Here is a 21,455-nt window from a genome sequence, read left to right on the forward strand (position 1 = left end):
CGGGGCGCTGACCCACTGCCCTCGGCGCGTCGCCCGGTTCTCCTGGCGCTTCGTTCCGCTTCGCACTCCTGGCTGCAGAAGCTCATCCATGTGACCGAGGAGTGGGTAGAACAAGACCTAGCTAGTAGTTCGCCCACGCTCCGGTTCGCCCATCCGCACCTGGCCTGGGGCAAGGGCCAGAGGCCACCCTGTGAACTGCAAGGTCAAAGGGCTCCCCCCCCATCCTCCGCGGTGGGGTCCCCGGTCAGATCCTGTTGGAATGGGGCGGCGACCAAGCCCTTTGCTTGGGGATTTCCAACTCGGAAGTGAGAACCAGTGCAGCTCAGTTCTTGGCTGCCCTTCCTCGAGGCCCCAAATAAATGGCGTGTGCGTCTGCAATTGCAAAGGATGTTTCCGTGCCTCCCCCCACATCCCCGCCGCCACACACCCAGACCTATGAACCCTCCGTGACCAAAATTCAAACTTCCGGGATGTAGCGTCTTGGGCAAGTTATTTCCTCTCTTGAGTGTTCTCAAGTATTAAAATGGAAATAGTTACCAGCTACCTCATGGGGCTATTTTCACATACCAATAATATTATTATGAAAAAAAAATACCTCATGAAGAAGCAACCCTGAATTGAAAGGTTTCCAACCTTAATGTCCCCTTTAATGACAGGGATTGATTATCCTTGAAATTTGAGAGGCGGCCAGAAAAAAATTTTTAACCTCACTCGGGGACATGCTTAATGATTTTAGAGAGGGGGGGAAGAAGCGGGGAGGGAGAGAGGGCGAGAAACATGTGAGAAACAGATTAGTTGCCTCTCCTACATGGCTCCAGGAGCAGAACCTGCAACCGAGGCATGCGCTCTGACTAGGAATCAAACCCCGGATTCTTCGGTTCACGGAATAACGCTCCAAACAACGGAGCCACACCAGCCAAGCCCAGAAATTTTTTTATTCTTTATCAGACTATGGAAAATGTGGTCACCGGTGAGCTGGGAGACTGGTCTGAGCTACTGCCAGATGGCAGCCAGAAAGAGGCACTAGGGGCTGATTGGGACAAAGACTGGGAGCTTGCTCATAAGCCTTGAGCAGAGGAGGATGCTCTGTCTTCCCTATCCACCCTGGGAAGTCTCACCTACCCTGAACTAGCACCCATATAGAAGGGATTACTGCCCCTTTGACTGCCTCTCCCCCAACCTACTCACCACCGCATACCTGTTCATCTGGCCCTGAAGAGGGAAACACTGCTCAGTAGCCATCATGAGGCCTTCCCTACGAGGTAGGGGCATTGCTCCTGACCAGAAGGCTTCCATTAGAACTTAGTAGTAAAAAGAAAGGTCTTATGACTCAGCCACATCATGCCACAGCACAGAACCCAAGATGTTCACCACCAGCAGGTGGCCCAGGAGAGGGTATTCCAGGGCAAGGCTGGCTGGCAGGTCTGTGTGGGAGTTGAGAGGCCTTGAAGCAAGAGGAACTGAAGATCAGATTCACGGTCCTTGGGTGAAGAATACAGGCTTAGCCACACCTGCACTCCACCTGCCTCCAGCAGGCAGCATTTTCTACTTCCTCCAAGCACAGACCTGAATTAGACAACTATCTCCTCTGCACAACTTTTGCTGAGTCTCCTGGTTATTCCTTTCTTCTGCTAAAGTCTCAAAACACCTTATGCAACCACGTATCTATCATAGCATTTATCACATTGTTTTATAAATGCCCATTTTCATGATTCTCCCCTACTTAAGCTGACCTCCTTGGGGCAGTCTAGTAGCCTGTTGAACAAATGACTTACTCTTTCCTCCACCCACCTCTCAGCCTGGCCCTAAAATGTCAGTAAATAATGTAATAACAACATAAGGGTAACAATAATGGCTATGATAATGGCTACCATTTATGAAGCATCCACTCTATTCTATTCCAAGCCGTGGGCAAGGTGTTTTAAAATATATTATCCAGTTTATGCTTCAAAATAACCCTATGAAGAAGATATAATTTATTCTCATTTTAAAAGGGACTGGAGGCTCAGAGAAATGAAGCGATAGAAGCAGGATTCATTCAGCCCAGGTGTCTACCTCTGAAGCTCAAATAAGCATGATGTTAGTCTCTGGCTCTAGTCAGTAACTGATGTCCCTCAGATTCACCTGGAACCCCTTCTGAGATGCTAAAATACCCACCTTTGAGAGCAAAAGACCTGAGAACCATGGCACCACCAACTCCCCCCACCCTAGGATAGCAAGGAAATGCTCTAACCTCTGACATGAATGACCTCATCCAAATGGTTTCTCAAGGAAGACTACACATCTCAAAACAGATCAGGAACTGGGCTGCAGGCACCTAATTACAGCATGAACACCCTTGGTAGTAAGTTTTACACATAATATGCACCCTGAGTTTATCCACCTCCTTTGCTGAAGCATTCCAAGTGCCATTGGCTCATTAATCCTCCCAGTGCCCATGTGAAGCAGAGCTGGCAGTATCCCTGACCGATTTTCTAGAGCAGAGCATTACCTCCTTGAGAGCAGGAGCTGCGTGGGCCTGCCACACACGGGAGTTAGAGAAAGAAGTAACGGTGGTGTGACAAAGAAACCAAAATCCTGGGAGAAGTGGTTTGAGACAGAAGTGGGGACACAATCCAGGTGCCTAGTTCATACCATGGGACTCCAAGCTGTTTCATCAGGCATCCTCGCATTGCCATTTAGTTGCTGTGTAACTTTGGGAAGGTACTTAATCCAGTCTCAATTTCCCCATCTGTAAAATAGAAAAGGTAACAGTACTCAGCTCATGACATAGTTCTGAGCATTACAGGAGTTAGTGTATATAACTCAGGTAGCACCATACTGGACACGGAGGAAGTGTTGAATAAACATTAGCTATTTTTTAAAAGATTTTATTTATAAATGTTAGCTATTAATACAATTATTAGAATGGTACTTGGCACTGTGGAATGAATAAATGGAATGGGCTTTGCTACTCCTGGCCCTCTAGAATTTATTTAAAGATTGTAGGCTCTGCTACTCACTATTAGCTTTGTGACCTTGGACATGTGGCTTAACTGCATGAATGAATCTCTATCGTCATCTGTGAAATAGGACTGCTCTGAAATGAGTGTCTTCAAAGTGCTTTATACACTGTCAAGCACTATACTAACATTAACTGTGGTTTGTAGTATGACTGTACAGGAATCCCAGGTCTGCCCCTTAAATTCCTAACCTCTAAAGTTTTCCTCGTGTGTAATATGGGCATGGTGATCACATCTATCTCAGGGAGTGTTGTGGAAAAAATTAAATCATTCAAGACAATATATTTAAAGTACCTAGCAGTGTGGGAGGTAGTCCATACCTGTTACTTCCCTACATCCTAACAAGTTGTTTATCCATGTCCTAAAGTAAAGGAAGCCACAGGGTGTGGTGGGAAATTAATGGAACCAATGGGGGGGGGGGGGGAGGGTACCGGAGCTTAGTCCAGGCTCTTCAGCTGTGTGGCCTTGGGCAAGTTAACTAACATCTCTCAGCTTTCAGATTCCTAGCCTCTAACTTATTCCTTGGATAACTTATGGCAGGATTGCAAAGTTTTAGGAAGATAACACTGACTGACCTAGTACAGACCTTACCTCACAGTAGGGGCTTGCTCAGTAAGTCAATAAGCAGAAGCCACTCTCATGGAAAGGACCCAGTTGGAAACAACGACCAAAATTCCCCAACCAGAAACCAAATGGGGTCATGAGCTGCAAAATAAGCGATCCAGGCTTTACAAAGTTCAGCTGAGCTTGGGAGGGTCCTGAGAGGGTCCCACCCAGCACTGCTTAGCTTTTCTGGACCCTGCCAGTGGACTGGTCAAGAGAAGGCCATGAGAAGACCCAACCCTCCCATAGTGATAGCCCGAGAGGAGGCAGAGGGAGGAAGGAATGTACTGATTCACCGCCCCACCCATCCCTTGCCTCTAATCTCTCTTCCGGAATTTTACAGCCCTCCTTTACTGGGGTGGAGGCGAAGGGGGGAGGGCGCCGATTACCAAGGGCTGCAGGAAGCCCTCTTGCCAATCGGCTTCTGCGGGAAGCCCCTGGGAGTCTGGCACACACCCGGGCAGTTTGCTCTTAGCTGCCTCCCTATGTGGAGTTCGGGGAGCCCAGCAGGGAGGGAGAGGAGCCGTGAATGTGAATTCCGGGAGACTTCTTGCTTGCTCCGGGGGTGGGGCCTGGGGCGGAGAGTTCCTCTCCTCCCGAGTGCAGGTAGGAACTGGGAAGCTGCGGCTGAATCTCGGTTTGGGCCTGAGTGCACTTGGGAAGCCCGTGACCTCTTTCGGGATCCTTCCCGCGGCCAATCAGCTATGAGGATCCCATCTCCACCTCCGTCAGGTGCAACTGGATTTCAGCCAGAAATCCAGAGCAGAAACGACCTCCGGAACTGGGAGCGAGGGAAAGGGAAAAGTTAAAAAACATGGCTATATATATAAAATAAAAAGCATGGCTCAACTTCCTGTTTTAGTTTAATAAAGATGTGGCAATTGAGGCTGGGAGAGGCGGGGATCTGCTCTGGGAGGTACTGAGAATCAGCAGAGGACTCCAGACCCGCACTTTAAACTCTGGTGTTGCACAGCCCTGCCTGCTGGGTTCAGTTCGCAGAGTTGTGCATACCTCCAGACTTGGTTTCCCCTTTTGGAAGCTGGGAAATATAAAATAATGTATTAACTGAAACAATCAGCTGGAAATGAAGCAGCAAATATCCCTACACAACGAAGAGATTAGGAGGTAATGCTGTTCACAGGTAACATTTACTGAGCATTTACTATGTGCCAAGACTGTTTTGTGCACTTTATGTGTACTAAGATAATTTCACAACAATCCTAGGAGTTGTAAATTATTATTACCCTTATTTTACAAATGGGAAAACAGATTAATAACAGCAGAGCCCCTCTAAGTGAACTTAACCAAGGTTACCTAGATAGTATAGGGTAGAGGCAGGATTTGCACCCAGTAAATATTTGTCCAGGACCCCCCACACACACCACCAACCACTGTGCCCTCTGCTTCTCAAATGAGAATGTGGTTGCAGTCTATCTACATTCTGGATGTTGGTTTAAGAATGCCAGCTCTTTTCATTATAGCAACCTGTTTCAGAGTGACTTAGATTATCTGTTTGTGTATAAATGTTTAATATATGCTCTCTGCCTGTGATAATGTTTCTACACACTGAGACAGCAAAGCACCAGGTTAAATAAGGCAATCAAGGTCACAATGTGAAATTGAGAGCACTCCTTCCCCAGCAGGTGCACAGTTGTCTTAATTCTGTCAGGTGCTATGACCAGAATCTTGACATTCTCTCCGCAGTGGGTCCCAGGTTACCTAGTAGTAACCTTGAGTACCCAACTCCACACCAGTGATTCTACCTTGACTACTGCTGTGTTTTTCAAGGATACTGAAGAGTGCCCTGCTCCCCAAAACATATCACCTACCCCATCTTCAGGTTGTGTACATATAAACTGCACAATTGCAGGTTTCCTTTTTTGGTTTAAAGCCAAGTAATATATTTCAACTTTTGTTCAAATGAATACATCACAAGAGATAAAAATGAAACTGGGCCTCACCAGACATATTCACGTAATTAGAACGAAATGATCAGATCCTCCCTAAAAATGAGGTATTGAGGGTTTGGGGGGGGGGGGGGGGGGGGTTTTGGGGGGGGTCATTGTTTATGCTATTACAGTTGCTCCTAAAAATTAGTTTTGGTATGAAGGAGAGCAGAAGGAATATGGACTCACTCAAATTAATGTCTGAAAGAACCTCAGAAGTCAGTTAGTGCAACCCCTCCTTTTATAGGCCTAGGTAAAGTAAAGTAGTTTTCCAGACCAAGCAGAGCTATTGAGAAGGGGGGGGGGGAACCCATTGTGAGGAAGGGAACAGAAAGCAGGCAAAGAGACAAAAGATTGATTAGCTTCAACGTCAAAAGACTTTCCTTCTAGTTGTATTTTAAAAAATTTTCCCTGCTCCCTAGCCTTAAAAATGGTATATGCATTTTATGATATATAAATTATACTTTAATAAAACTGTTAAAAAAAAAGACGAGCTTCTTATAAAATTTTTTAATTACAGTGATGAATGCTTAGGAAAGTAAAAGTCCCCAATGATTATACCCAGAGAAAGAACCACAATAAACAATTTGTATTATATTGTTCCTCCAAATTTTTCTCTGTACATTCACACCTTTTCTATGTATTCATATATATGTACACATGTGTGCTTAAAAGAAATGGGTTTCTCTTAGTATGTCTTGGACAGTTTCCTATGTCAGTCCATTTATATCTACCTTATTCTTTTAAAGTCTGCCTACATAATATGGCTGAACTATAATTTATTTAATAGGTTCTCTAGTGATATTTGGATTGTTTCCAATATTTTGCTATTACAAGCAGTGCTGCAATAGACATTTTTGCATATACATCTTAGAACCCTTTTAAGAGAATTCTGTAGGATAAATTTTTAACGTAATATGCTTCATAAATTATCCTTTCTATTTTATTCTAAACAGCCTAACATAAAAGCCCATTCCTGATCAAAATCACATAAAGTGCTTAGGCTATAGTACATACTAAGTATATGTTAGTTATTTTCATGATCATTGTGATGGTTATTTCACAATATCATTAGACCTGGTGGATAGAAGTTCATTCCTTCCATCAACAGTTATTGGTGAGCCTCTGCCATGTGATGGGCCTGAGGATCCTACAGTGAAAAGATGTAGACCCTGCCCTCAACAAGTTGACAGTCTCATTGTCGATGGATGTTAGCTGGCAATTACAATACTGTGAGATAAGAACTACAAAAGTGGTCACCTGGGAGGAGATAAGGAAGCACAGAAAAGGGACATTAACCAGCCTGAAGTAGAGCAGACAAAAGCAAGAAAAGGGCAACGAAAAAGAAGCAACAGCTTGGATTATCCAAAGAGATAAAGCAGTGAGAGCCCCAGCCACCAGAGGTATACAGAGGACAAGACACCATCTCCAAGAAATATTGGTAGGAACGGTAAACCAAATTAGTGGTTTTCAAATGTTCACCCTCAGGCTGGTGCTAGAGCCTGGGAAAAGGAGACAAATAAAGACATAGAGGTGACTTTTGCTAAAATTCAATTTAAGGGATAGCCTTTCATTCTGAGAGTATACCCTTCCTACTTTTGGGGGGGGGGTAACTAAAATGTCCTTCCTTTTATGAAGCAGTGGTTGTAACATGATAGTTATTTCTTTAATGTTCTTATTTGGCCAAACTAAAAGCTGGCAACCATATCTTGGTGCCCCTTTCTCATTTTTTGAATTTTTGATCACTAATAATGTCTAAAAGTCAGAGGACCTCTAATCTAGGTGACTTCCAAAGTTATTTCCATCCCTGTGGCCTCAAGATTCTCTGCTCAATCATGATTAAGGCCTGAAGCTAAATTAAGTTTGGAATCTGTGAACCAAATCCTTTTCAACAGACCCAGGGTAAAAATAAATATGTACGTCCGTGAGTAAGTAGAAGAAAGAAAAACAATTTGGTACCCTCCCAAATACTTTTATATTTTGGCTCCCAAACCACATAAGAGTACCTTAAGTTTCCATATAGACTTTCTCTCCTGCCCCTGGGAAATGCAGCAGTGAAGAGGAGAAACCACAAAAATAACAGATAGAAGTGATATGGAAAAAATCAATTTGGTGCAGTTTTCACAAACCTTTAAAGCAGAGCAAGCGATTTCAGTGATGATGGGTTTCATGACTGGCAGCAACAGAGCCTCTGATAGGAATGCTGGTGTTTTTCTGGTGTTTCTCTGAGTGGGTGGGAGGGGAAGGAAAGTGGGGTTTTTCCTCCCCTTTCACTTATAAGAAAATGGAAGCAATGCAGAGAGAAGTCTCCAGTAATGTCCCATTAAGAGAAACAAATTAAATGCAGTTCCCCTGTAGCCAGAAAATGCAAGCCCTCAACCAGGCCACTGCTGCAGGAACTAAGTATTTGCCAACACACCTGGCACTGCTGTTACCATGGCGACTCTCACCTTTTTGCATTCCTTGACTTGGGGGTTGAGACTGGTTGAGGGCACATTTGAGTTTTCACGTTTCTCCTTGGCTTCTGAAAAAGAAAAGGGAAGGAGAGGGGAAGGATTCTAAGTCAGTTTGCCTGCTGCCTGGCTATTTGCTTCTCAGCTTGTATCATTTGGTCTCCCTGGGTGAGAAGGCCCTGACTCAGGTAGGGAATGGAAATGGCTCTGGCAGAGCCCAAAAGATCTAGGTTCAAATGCCAGCTCCTAATGAATCCATTTATTCATTCAAACAAGTCCTCCTATGCCTCAGGCACTGTTGACTACAGACAGATGACTGAATAGCCAGAGTTGGCCCTCAGAGAGCTGGCAGACCACGGGGAAGGCTCAGGCAGCAGGTGACCACAACCCAAAATGCAAAGTGACTTCACAGAGGCAGCTGCTGATTCTATCAATGCCTAGAGATAGGGAAGGAGAGAAATGATGTGCACTGAAGACAGTCTTAGGAACACTCCAGTTATGGTTCCTTCCTCTGAAGCCCACTGTAGTTCAGCATGAATACATCAAATTAAGGGTGACAAGAATTGAGACTTGCACCTTGAGCAAGTCACTTCACTTTCCTGAGCATCAGTTTCCCCATTTATAAACCAATGCTAATAATAACTGCCTTTGTTGAGAAAAATTACATTGATTAAAGAAACAAAGAGCAAAAACACCCAGGTCCATCACCTGACTCTCCAATGACCACCTGAATGACCTTGGATAATTCTGAACTTTAAGCCCTCTGAGTCTGAGTTTCCTCACCTGTAAAAGGATAATCATAATCACGCTAACTCTTAACAGTGTTGCTAAATTAGCACTGACCAGGAGGGTTGGCTCGGTTGGTTTGGGCGTCATCCTGCAAGGTGAAAGATCACCAGTTCGATTCCCGGTCAGGGCACATGGCTGGGTTTCTGTTGGGTCCCAGTCGAGATGGATGCAAGAGGTAACCAATCGATGTTTCTTTCCCTCTCTTTCTTCTTCCCTTCCTCTCTCTCTAAAAAATGAAAAATCTTTTCTTTAAAAAAGAGTATTGCTAGAATTAGATAATGCATGTAAACCACATAGCAGCAGCATACAATAAAATCCTAGTTGCTTCTTATTACAGAACTAGAGCTGCTGTTCCAGTGCCTGACTTGTCTTGAGTCAGATATTATTATTATTGTAATATGGCGCCTGGTTGGCACTCTGTAAATGTTACTTTTTTGCCTTAACCTTAGTCTCTCTCCTGCGCTGAATGAAGGGGAGAGGGCCTGGGCCTGACCCCATGGGGCTCCTCTGGAGACTGATAGAGAAAAGGCAGAGGGAGTGCGTCAGCCCTGATGCAATCGCAGGCTCATTGCTTGGCCCACTTCCTCCCCTTTGGGTGTTTACCGGAGATTGGATTCCACAGGAACCCTTGGAAGTATGCACTAACAGTGGGGGCGGGCAACACACAAAATTGTCCCTGCTTCGGGGACAGTTTAGGAAGAAAGTGATACTGTGCCTGTCTGGGCCTCACACACCCTGGGCTCAGGGACACAAGAAAAAGATACTGGGTGTCGAGTCCAAAAGGAGGGGCAGGGAAGGCAGACTGGAGGAGGGAGGGACTAGCTTGTAGACCCAACTCTGGGAGGCCCAGTGAATAGACGCTTTATCACTGAGCTTAGAAGCTTGGGCGGGAGGGAGCCACAGAAGGGGTCTCAGGTGACCAGGAGCCTCAGAACAAGTTCAGAGGATCCTGTCCCTTCCTTCCCAGTAGAAATCCTAGCTGAGAGAAGGTTCTTTTAAGAACCTTATTTTCCAGCCATTTTCCAGGGATCTTCATCAATCCCACAGTATTGCTGGCTCCTGTAGAGACACCCTGAGATGTGCAGTGTTGCAAAGTGGTAAAGAACATGGGCTTTTAGAAGCCAATTTTCAGTTCTTCCAGTTACTGAAAGAGTCATGTCACCTCTCTAACTCTCAACTTCATCATGGCAAAGGGGATAATAAGAGCACTCAGTGACAGAGGTAAAGCCTGTAGGTTCACAGAGCAATACCTGATAATTATAAAAGCACTCAGTAACTGTTATGTATTGTTATTTTTATTAAGACTTAGGGAGAGGCAGAGAGGAAAAGCATCCCAGTATCAACTGTTTGCTCCTAGATCCAAGCACTAGAGTTCTCTAGTGCTTAGAGACCCTTTTTATTTCTTTTTCAAAAGCTGGGGCTAATTGTCCTTCTTTCAATGTCTAATGACTGTTTCTCAGTTATCAGGAAAGAATCACATTTCCCCTCCCCCAGAGCTTTGAAACCCAGTACGCAAAGGTTGCTCAAGCTCCTGAGTCATTCAGCAAAACCAGCCCAAGATAATCAGTGGATCAAGGAAACTAGATGCAGAGTGGGGAAAACCCAGCCACAAAGCTGGGCCTCCTCTTAGGGCAATTCCCTTTGCTGGCCCCTAGGATGAGCTTTCATTCCAGTTCCACAAACCAGACAGCACCTGGCAGCTGAGTCCTTCCTAGGCCCTCCCATACACATACACAGAACAAGACATTAGCTCTACCTGGGTCTCTACTTGCAGTGGACCTTCCCACGGAATCTTGTTTGACACAAACTCTTTGCCCTTGGACAAGCTCTCTACTTCCCTCCACACCCCAGTCCTAGTGAGAGTCAACACCCTGTCTCCCATCCTCCCTGCCCACTCATTTCTCAGTCCCTGTAACTTCTACCCAACCACTCCACTCCCATCACACTCATCGATGATCTCTGAATTGCCAAATCCAAAAGGCTGTCTCCAGGCCTTTCCTTCTTCTCCTCTCTAAATACCTGTTGAGCCCTGGCCCATGTGGCTTAATTGGTTGGGCATTGTCCTGCAAAGCAAAAGGTCACCGGTTAGATTCTGATTAGATTCCCAGTGAGAGCACATGCCTGGGTGTCAGTTTGTACCAGGTTGGGGAGAGTATGGGAGGCAATCGACCAATCGATGTATCTTTCCCTCTCTTTCTCCCTCCTTTCCCCTCTCTAAAAATAAATAAATAATTAAAAAAAAAAAAAAAAACACACGATGACCACTCTCTTCTTTAAACTCTCCTTCCTGGAATTCTGAAGCCACAGCCCACTGGTTTTCCTTCTCCTTCGGTGACCAGCACTTTTTGGTACATTACTGGCTGCCCTCCATCCCTGAAATATTGTTCCATGGTGATTCTGCTCTTATGCCTCTTCTATTCCTATTCTTCATGCCCCCTCCCAGGTTTAATTGCTGCCTAAGTCTTTTAACATCCACCGCTTTGCTGGTGACTTTCGAAACCATATCTCCAAGCAAGATCTTCCTCCAAATGCTACCTGCCTACTAAGCAGCATTACTTGCATGACCCCAAGCACAACAAGCTCAACATGCCCAGAACTGAACTCTTTTTCTACCCCCCAAACCTGCTCTTCCTCCTGTGTTCCTCATCTTGATGAATAACACTACCTTTTACCCTGTTACACAAGCCAGAGGCTCAAACATCACCCTTGCTCTCTCCCTGCCCTGCCTACAAATCACCATGCTCTTAACATCTTATAAAGCCCCCTCTTACTCTTCCATCCCCACTGTTTCTGCTTCATTTGGGACCTTCATTATGTCTTGAAGCCTAGATTATTACACACCTTAAAAGTGAGTAGTAATTTGAACTTCTTCCTCATTTAGGGGGAAGGCCTGAACTTTTTCCCCCTTTCTACTAGACTTATCTTGGAGTATCTCCCAACTACAGTCCTTTTTCTGAGAATCCACGGTTGTCCCTACACCTTGCTGAAGAGGTACCCCTCGCTTCCATGTTAACCTACCTGAAGCCTGCCCTGCTACCGCCATGGTGTTTTGAACCAAAGGTGCACATTTGACCTAAGCTGGACTGAACTCTATCTCCTGGATCTCTGAAATGGGACATAGAGACTCTAATTCAGATGCCCCCAAGGGACATCAGTAATGAAAATGAGTGAAACAACCCAATGAGAGACAATGGGGAATGGGCAATGTGGCAAGTGGAGAGAGTATGTCTTGTCTAAAAGTATCAGCTGCTACTCTGCTCTAGCAGATGGTTGCCATGGGAATATAGGTCCAGACTTGACAGATATTCTAATTTTTTAGATTTTTTTTTATGTGAAATTTCCCAATTTTTTAATATTGGGCACTAATTCATTCTCTTAACTGCCACAGACTAAGAGTATCTTGTGCATCATATTTGGCCTCCAGGGCTGCCAGTTTATTATCAGCACTGGAGAGTCAAGCTTAGATACTGGACCCAAAGCTGGGAACAGCCACTTTCTGCAATTTGTATGAAGAAGCAGAGAAAGCCCTCTGCGTAGAGGGAAAAACAAAGCTTGTTCTTGCAGGCTCTTTGCCCCTCAGGTATACCACATGCCCGTGTGTCCTGACCCAGCATCTCCTGCCCTTCTATTACATAGGCCTAGAACGATGTAACAGTTAAAATTATGGGCTTTGCAATCAGACAGACTTGGGTTCAAGTGCTGACTCTGGAACTCCCTGGCTGTGAGCTCTTGGGCAAGTCACTTCAACTCTCTGAGCCTCAGTTCCTTCCTCCCTCAAATAAGGTACTTTCTTTATAAGGTTGTTAGTAGGATTAAAGGAGATTTGCTCAGAAATCTCTTAGCTCAGGGCCTGGCACCCAGTAAGCACTGAATGAATGTTAGTTATTATTATTGCCATTAGTAGTGGTAACAATATTGCTCCTCAGCCCAGTCCTCTCCCTCAAAGCACCTTCTTGTATAATTTTCTGAGCATTTACCATTTGCTCTTATTACTTATCATGATTTTTTTATTTTTTTGCTTTGGTATATTATAAGCTCCTAGAGAGAAAGGCCATATTTTCTCTCTCTTTATATGGAGGTGGGGAGGAACAGTATTCTGTGCACAGTAGGTGCTCAAGAAACATTTATTTGTTGGTATAGTACTGGAATTTAAGCTCCATGAGAGCAACGATCTTGTCGCTTTGATTCATTGTTATGTCTCCTGAGCCTAGCGCAGTGCTGAGCACATGCAGAACCCTCAATAAATGTATATTGAATAAAAGAATGAAAGGCATCTCCTCACCCTTCCCCAGGATTACTTAACATGTCCTAGGAGATTAATGGTGCAAATTTCAATTCGCTGTTTTAAAATAGTTTCTAGAATATCTGGTAATAGCACCCCATTCTTCCTTTGGGGAACTGTCCTTCCTCCACTGTACTCATTGTGGTTGAACCGTGTCAGCTCTAGAAATGGTCATGTGACCCCGGGCTAGCCAATCAGAGGAAACTATCCCCCGGCCACGGTGATTGGTTAAGAAAGGGCTTATAACTCAGTCAAAACCAATCAAAACTAAAATGATTGGAAAGGAGAAATTTGCTTTCTATAGAGGAAGCTAAGACATGAGAATAGAATCCTGTATTACCACCACAAGGAGAAAGCCCACCTCAGAAATGAAGCAAACACAGACAAAGGTCTAACTGAGAAATGGAAACAGATAGGATCCTAAAAGTATTTTTTGAGCAAGTGGATCTAGCTGTGCCGGAAGCCACGTCCATGATTATTTTGTTAGACACGATAAATTCCCCACCCCCTTTTTTGTTGTTTATGTCATCTAGAACTTCTGCCACTTATATCCAAAAGAGTGATTAACATTTGGATTTTATAGGTACAAATTCATAGTAGACAGAGACATACAATTTTGTAGGCATTTTCCCAGCGCACAACAATCTCCTATTTTGGAGGACTGCCCCTACACCCAGACTAGACTAACAGCCATTTTTATGCTTCTGAGCCCTATGCCCCAAGGCCACAACTGGTTGGACCAGAAGTGGACACACATTGTGGTATAATCAGATCAGATCCTCTCTCCTGGGGTTTCAGGTTTAGGACTGAGTGATCCTAGTTCAGTCTTGAGCTGCATGTTTAAACTGAGCAGATTTAAAATTGGGAGCTGGAAGAAGGTCACATTCATGGAGCGGCAGAGAAGCTGATCTGCTGAAGGAGAAGAATGAGGCTGACGCACACAGTGAAGCAGGGGCCGGAGGCTATGATTTCCCAGAGTGAGAAAGAGAAAAACAAGATAGAAGAGAGCAACAAAGAGAGAGAGCTGCTTCCTCATCCCTCATGAGGCTAATTACTTCTCCTCTTGGGTTCCATGAGACTTCTCTCTGTGCACAGAATCCTCTCACCCACCATAATCCTCCCTTAAAAAAATAGCTTTAGTGTTTGTGGTTGTTTGGTTTTGTTTTGACTTGAAACTGAAAGGTTTTTAGACAGCTGTCCTAGGAACAAGTCTACAGCCAAGGTATCTTATTCACTTGGCTGACAAAGACCCTGTCTTCCTGAATCAAGACACCCTCACATCTAATTACTGGCCATGTAACCTTGGCCAAAACACCTGGGTTCACTATAGTGGCTCCCACTCTGTAAAATGGAATAAAAATGCTTAACCTCCCAGGTTGTTGTAAAGGCTAAATGAGATAAAGTGGAAAGGAGAGCTTAGCACAGCACTGGGCACCAAGAAGCCATGTAATCAGTATGTGATGAATGCTGAAAAGGGGCTGGGTCCAACCCTAGAGCCAGTCCACCATTATTAGATCCCAGCCAGGACTAGAAAAGGAAGCCTAAAGGGACAACACCTTTTTCCATCAGCTCCCTTTTCATCTCATTTGTGTCAAGTTTTCAAAAGCATTGAGGAGTAAAGGAATATCTTTATTTTTAAAAGTGCTCATTTCAGCCCTGACTAGGTAGCTCAGTTGATTAGAGCATAGTCCTGACATGCCAATATTGCGGGTTCGACTCCTGGTCAGGGCACATACAAGAACCAAGCAATGAATGCATAAATAAGTGGAACAACAAATTGATCTCTCTTTCTCTCTCTCTCTCTCCCCCCTCCCTCCCTCCTTCTTTCTCTAAAAAAAATTTTTTTTAATTTATTTTAAAGTGCACATTCTAGACTCTATTCCAATGATATATATACTCAGACAGAGGAAATACATATGCATAAGGATGCTCATTGCAGTAGTGGTTATAGTAGAGAAAAATTGGAAATGACTTAAATGTCCAATACTGTGTTTTGCTCTAATAGAGTATACATAGAATGTTAAGAAGATTTAAAGGAGAAAAGACAATATTTTAAAAATAAAAATAAACATGGTGTAGAATGCAAAATGTAATGAGGTAAAGCAATATTTGTCTGAATTTTTAAGGTAAAAGCCCAATAGTGTCAAAGAAGTTTCTCCCTCTCTCTTACATTTCAGCGCCATACACTGTCTCATATGCCACCGGCCCAGCAATACATTCATTCATCTTCTCTGCCTTTGGGCTAACACAGGTAGAAAAATATAAGAAGCATTTATGTACATACAAGTCCTGAGGACTCGAACATTAAAGGTATTGACATAGATAGATGTCCACACCTTCCAGGTTAACAAAATACAGGTTTCAAAAATATTGCCAAAAATGTGAACAGTGGTTATTTCATGCCATGGGATTTCAGGCAGTTTTTTCTCTTGTTCTTTGTACTTCTATGTATTGTTTGAAGTTTTTATAGTGTGTGTGCATATTTATGAGAAAAAAACAAAGCTATTTTCATGGTGGGGGAAGCTACCTTGATTTTATTTTCTCCTAAATTATCCTCAATGCACGTTATACCAAATTTCCTCTATCACATCTTCTTTCTTCAAGAGTAAAGAGATTTACCCGGCTGCCTGGTTCTCCCTGGAGCTGTTCCAGAAAGAAACAGTTTGTACTGGGAAAAGAGCCTTCCATGAGCCAGGCAAAAGTGCTAGGCAGCTTACTACTGCCCTCTCCTGGTCAGAGGAGGTCAGAGCCTGATCTAGCTAATCAGTGGCACCCAGGACACTGTGACAGTCAAGGTCATCCCAGAGGCATGACTTTTGTCTACTCCTGCAGTCGTCAAAGTGTTGTACACCAGCATCGGTAGCTCAGCACTTGCGCCTAAACTAGGCCATTACCTGGGCTCAGCCAGGCTGAGCCCAATAACTGCAAACCCAGCTGGACAGTGCTGTCCAGTCCAAGCCAGAAACTCCCAGGAGACACTATTCCAACTGCTAGAGCAAGTGATGGAGAGCTTTTTCTTTTTTGTCTGCAAGAGAGCACTGGTGGTCAAGTCTAAGGGTTCCAGAAAGTAGAAGGTCGGGTTGCAGAAAGATAACAGCAATCCTCTTGATGATAAAAGCCCTGTCCTTGTACTGTTCTTTTAATTTTCAAAGGATTTCCCAAAGCAGCTTGTCATGTACAAGTAAATTCATACAAGAATGTTTGCTGCAGAATTTTTTGAAACAGCAAAAAACTGGAAACATTCTAAATATCCTTCAGTATGAAAGCATTTGGACAAAATGGAACAGCACGCAGCTGTAAAAAAGAATGAGGTAGATCCGTATGTGCAGCTGCAGAATGGTCTTTAAGATTCATTGTTACATTTTTAAAAAAAGCAAGATGTGTAACAGTCATTAAGTCTGAGTGTGTGTGTATGCGTCTTAAATAAGGATCTTATAACTATAGACATATGTATTTAGTTATGTATAGAACATATTGGAAGGAAATGCCAAAAACTAATAATAATAACTGCCTCTGGGGTTGGTGGTACTGAGGGCACAGCAATAAGAAAGAACTACTTTTGTTTTGTATCTTTTTGTACTGTTAAATTCCTTGCCATGTGCATGTGTTGTTTTTCAAGCTAAAATTGAAAATTTTAAATATTTTTTAAAAGACAGTTTGATATAATGGAATCATAAAGACTTGGTTCAAATCTAGACTCTGAGAGTTACTTTAAAATTGTTTAACTACTTTGAACCCCACTTTTCTCATACCTAAAATGAGATTAGTAACATCAATCTCATGGCATTGCAAGAATTAAAGATAAGCATTTGGTATCAGGACAATTTTGTTGTCTTCAGGGGGCATTCCTCATATTGTCTTCTGTATGACTGGTGCTCTCTGGAAATGAGCCTTGTAGTGGCCCTATTGCATACAGGGGCCTTGTACCTAGTAGGTGCAGGGAAAATAACATAATTTACTTACAAATTACCTCATTTTTATTTGTCATTTCTTCAAAGAATTTTGTATCTCAAGAAACGGGAGTGATTCAGCAGCCAAAAGTGGCCCCAAACACAGGCCTTCAAATCCTACTCCAACTTGAAAGCAAAACACTAGAAAGATTAGCCTAAAGGCTATGTGTGAGATGAATTAAAGACAAGGTAAGAGTCGGGGATTGTGGCATCTAGATTGGAAAGTAAGAAATAAAACTATCTAATTGCAGATAGCATGCTCTTATTTATAGGACATCCTAAGGAATCCACAAAAAGAAAACTATTGGAAGTAATAAATGAGTTCAGCAAGGTTGCAGATATAAAATCAATACACAAATAACAGTTGAATTTCTATACACAAGTCCATTTGAGCTGTTATAATAGACTACCATAGAGTTTTAATAACAGAAATTTATTTCTCGCAGTTCTGGAGGCTAGAAGTCTGAGATCAGCGTCAGCAGGGTCAGGTTCCGGTGAGGGTCCTCTTCCAGGTTTCAGACAGCTGTTTTCTCCGAGGTCCCTTTTATAATGGCTCTAATCCCATTCTTGAGGGCTCCACCTCAGTGACCTAAACACCTCCCAAAGTCCCAACCTCCTAACACATCACATTTTGAGGTTAGGATTCTAACATATGGATTTTGTGGGGACACAAACATTCAGTCCAATGAACAATCTAAAAATGAAATTGAGAAAATAATTTCATTAACAATAGCATCAAGAAGAATAATATACCCCCTGGCTGGTGTGGCTCAGTGGATTGAGTGCCAGCCTGCAAAGCAAAGGGTCGCTGGTTCCATTCCAGTCAGGGAACATGCCTGGGTCACCAGCTGGGTCACCAGCCAGGTCCCCAGTAGGGGGTGCACGAGAGGCAACCAAACATTGATGTTTCCCTCTCTCTCTACCTTACCCTCTAAAAATAAATTAATTAAATATTTTAATTTAAAAAAAGAATATACTTAGGAATAAATTTAACAAAAGATGTACAAGACTTAATACACTGAAAGCTACAAAACATTGTTGAAAGAAATAATAGAAGACCTAAAGAGTAACATACACCTCAATGAAAAGAAACCTCATGTTCATGGACTGGAATGAACAGAGAGCATTCTGGGAAGTAAAATGGCAGTGGTCCCCAAACCAATCTACGGCTTCAGTGAAATGCCTATCAGTATCTCAGCTGGCTTTTTTGCAGAAATTGACAAGCAAATCTTAAAATTCATGTGGAAATGCAGGGGACACAGAAGAACCAAAATAATTTTGAAAAAAATTTTCCAGCCCTGGCCAGGTAACTCAGTTAGAACATCATCCCACCAAGGTTCCGGGCTTGGCCCCCCGACACACCACGGTTGTGGGTATCCACATGCAAAAGAATGAAACGCACACCATATAACCAACTTAATTCAAACTGTATCATAGACATAAATGTAAGAGCTAAAACCATAAAACTCTTAGAAGAAAACATTGGAATAAATCTTCATGACATTGTATTAGGCAATAGTTTCTTGGATATGACACCAAATGAACAAGCAACGATAGAAAAAATGAATCAATTGGACTTTGTAAACATTAAAAATTTTTGTGTTTCAAAGGACATTGGGACAATAAAATATCCTGGAATTGAAGTGTGCTGGTTGCACAACTCTGTGAATATACTAAAAACCACTGACTTGTATATTTAAAGAGTGAATTTTTGGTATGTGAATTATATATCAATAAGGCTGTTTTATTATATTTTTAAAGAGTTGGGGATTGTTAAATAAGAAACACTCATCCTCATTGTTTCCTCAATGGGAAAGTCATCCCCAAAGGAGAGAAGTGACTTAAAGGTCCTGTGAGTTTGGGAGAAAGAGCAGGTATTTGCAGCTCAACACGATCGTCTCTTCCCAGAAAAGGCATTCTTCCTGTTTCTCTGTGCCTTAAGTTTTACAGCATCAAGCACTGCCAACAAATGAGTGGTAAAATCGGTCCAATTCTAAGATCAATAGTATTAGGAGGCACATCTTTTCACAGACATAAGCCACTACCTTAGATATCAGTTTTATCATTAGAAAGGCTGCTATTGTGGTCTCCATATGCTTTATTCCTTTGTCTTATTTCTCAAATGACTCAGAATTTCTTCAAGCAAGGAGGGTGCTATTTACTGACTAATCTTCAAGAACCCCAGCAGCACTGGAGGGCCTAGGGTGAGTACCATCAAATAGCTACTTGTGTATCACAGAGACATTGAGTTTGGAGAGGTAGCATGGAGCAATAAAATAAGTCAACAGACCTCATTTTTCCTTGTATGTTCATTTATTCATTTAGTCAACAAAGAAATAAATAAACACTTATTCAAGACATACTTTATTAAGCACCTAGCACATGTCAGGCATTTTTAAAGGAGCCAGAGATTCAGCACTGAACAAAACTGACCGGAAACCTGCTATAAGGGTGCATACATTTGAGCGGGAAAACTGACAATGAACCAGAATAGATACATTATCTTAGATGGTGATAAATCCTAAAAAAATATATATATATACATATATATGTGTGTGTATATATATATATATGGAAGAATAGGAAATACCAGCTGAGGGTGTGAAATTTTGCAGAGTACCCAGGAAAAGCTTCACCAAGAAGATGGCATTGGAATAAAGACCTGAAAGACATTGGGAAGCAAGTCATGTCGGTATTTGGGGGAAAAGATTTCCAGGCAGAGTAAACAGCATATGCAAAGTCTCTGAAGTGAGAGTGCATGGTCTGAGGAAAAGCAAGTGTAGCAAAGTGATGGGGATGGGGGAGCAGGAGGCATGGAGACTGCAAATGAGGTGAGAGAAATCTCAGGAAACTCAGAATACTATTTGTAGCTCAGAATAAGGACTTTGGCTTTTACTCATCAATTTATCCATTAAAGGGTTTCCAGCATAGGTGTGACATATGACTCTGTCGTGAATAAAGAGGGCAAAGGCAGAAGCAGGGAAACCAGTGAGGAGGAAGGCTATCACAATAACCCAGGTGAATAATGATGATGGCTTCATTAGACTACAAAGGGAGCAGTAGAGAGAGTGAGAAGTGGTCAATTCTGGAGGTTATTTTGAAGGCAGAGCTAACCAAGTGCGTTGATGGATTAGAGGTAGAGTGTGTGAGAAAGAGAGAAACTCAAGGTTTTTGTCCTGAGCAACTGACAGATACAGTTGCAATTAACTGAATAGGTTGGGGGAGTGGACACCAGAAACTAGTTCTGGATGTGTTAATTTTCAGATTTCACTGGACATTCCAGAATCTGACATATTTGACAGCATATGTCAAATAGGCAACTAGAGGTGTCCATCTGGAGTTCAAGAGACAATTCCGAGCTACTTACTAGCTTACCATTTCATTATTTGCTAGCCTTGTGACCTTAGACAAGTCACCTAACTTCTCAAAGTCACACTTTACTCTTCTGTAAAATAGGTATAAAACATGTAGCTATAATACAAGGTTGCTGTGAGGATTAAATCCAATGATCAGTAAAGTAACTGGTTCACAGGAGGCTCCGAATAAATTATCACTATTATTAAGTCCAATTAAACACACATTTAGTTGCTGGAAACACAACAAAATGAAAGATACAGTCCCTACTCTCAGTCCCAATGAAGAAAACTTAGTCAAAGCTTTCAACAAAGGACCTCTCAGGCAACAACAATCATTTGGGAGAATCATCAGGTCCTGGAACCTGACTGCACAAAGACGACAGACAACTAGCGTCAGGGTGAAGGCAGTCCAGGGGACTGCAGCACAAACCAGAATGTGTATCTGGCCTTCATGACAGCTTTCTGGGGAGCCTCAGACTTGTCAACTCTCTCTCTCTCACTTCACCAGTAGGGTAAACCCCAGCCCTCCAAAGATGTTTAAAAGTGCCCAAAGCTACACAGGAAAAAACACTGATTGGCTGGCACTAATCCATCAGCTCACCATACCTATTTTCCCACCTTCCCTCCCTGATTGAACCCAGCCCTCCCAACAGGACTTCAGTTTCTTGCACGCCCTGAGCCTGATCTTTCTCAGCTTCTAAGTAGTAGGGAAACAGCTCAGAGACCCTGTGCAACCTTAAAGAACATCTATGGCCAACACTGGGGAGATACCTGAACCAACATGAAGAGAAAAGTCAGGGAGCATAAGGGGAGAAAAGCTACCAATGAGTTCCTACTGAACTAGGGGCTGTACTAGATGTTTCCAGGGCTGAGAGAGTTGTTGCAAGGATTAAATATGAATCCGTGTAGAATATTTGGCTCAAGCCCTGGCTCATTGTAAGAGTACAATTAATGTTGGCTTTATTACTTTACTTATATCTATTTTAATCCTCACAACAACCTGCAAGTTGGCCTCCAAATCACGTTACTGAGTCTTGGTTTGCTCATCTCTAAACTAGGGAAAATAATAGTACC

The sequence above is a fragment of the Pteronotus mesoamericanus genome, unplaced genomic scaffold (genome assembly GCF_021234165.1).
Source record: "Pteronotus mesoamericanus isolate MK-2021 breed Mesoamerican mustached bat unplaced genomic scaffold, CSHL_Meso_final contig_221, whole genome shotgun sequence".
Taxonomy (NCBI): domain Eukaryota; kingdom Metazoa; phylum Chordata; class Mammalia; order Chiroptera; family Mormoopidae; genus Pteronotus; species Pteronotus mesoamericanus.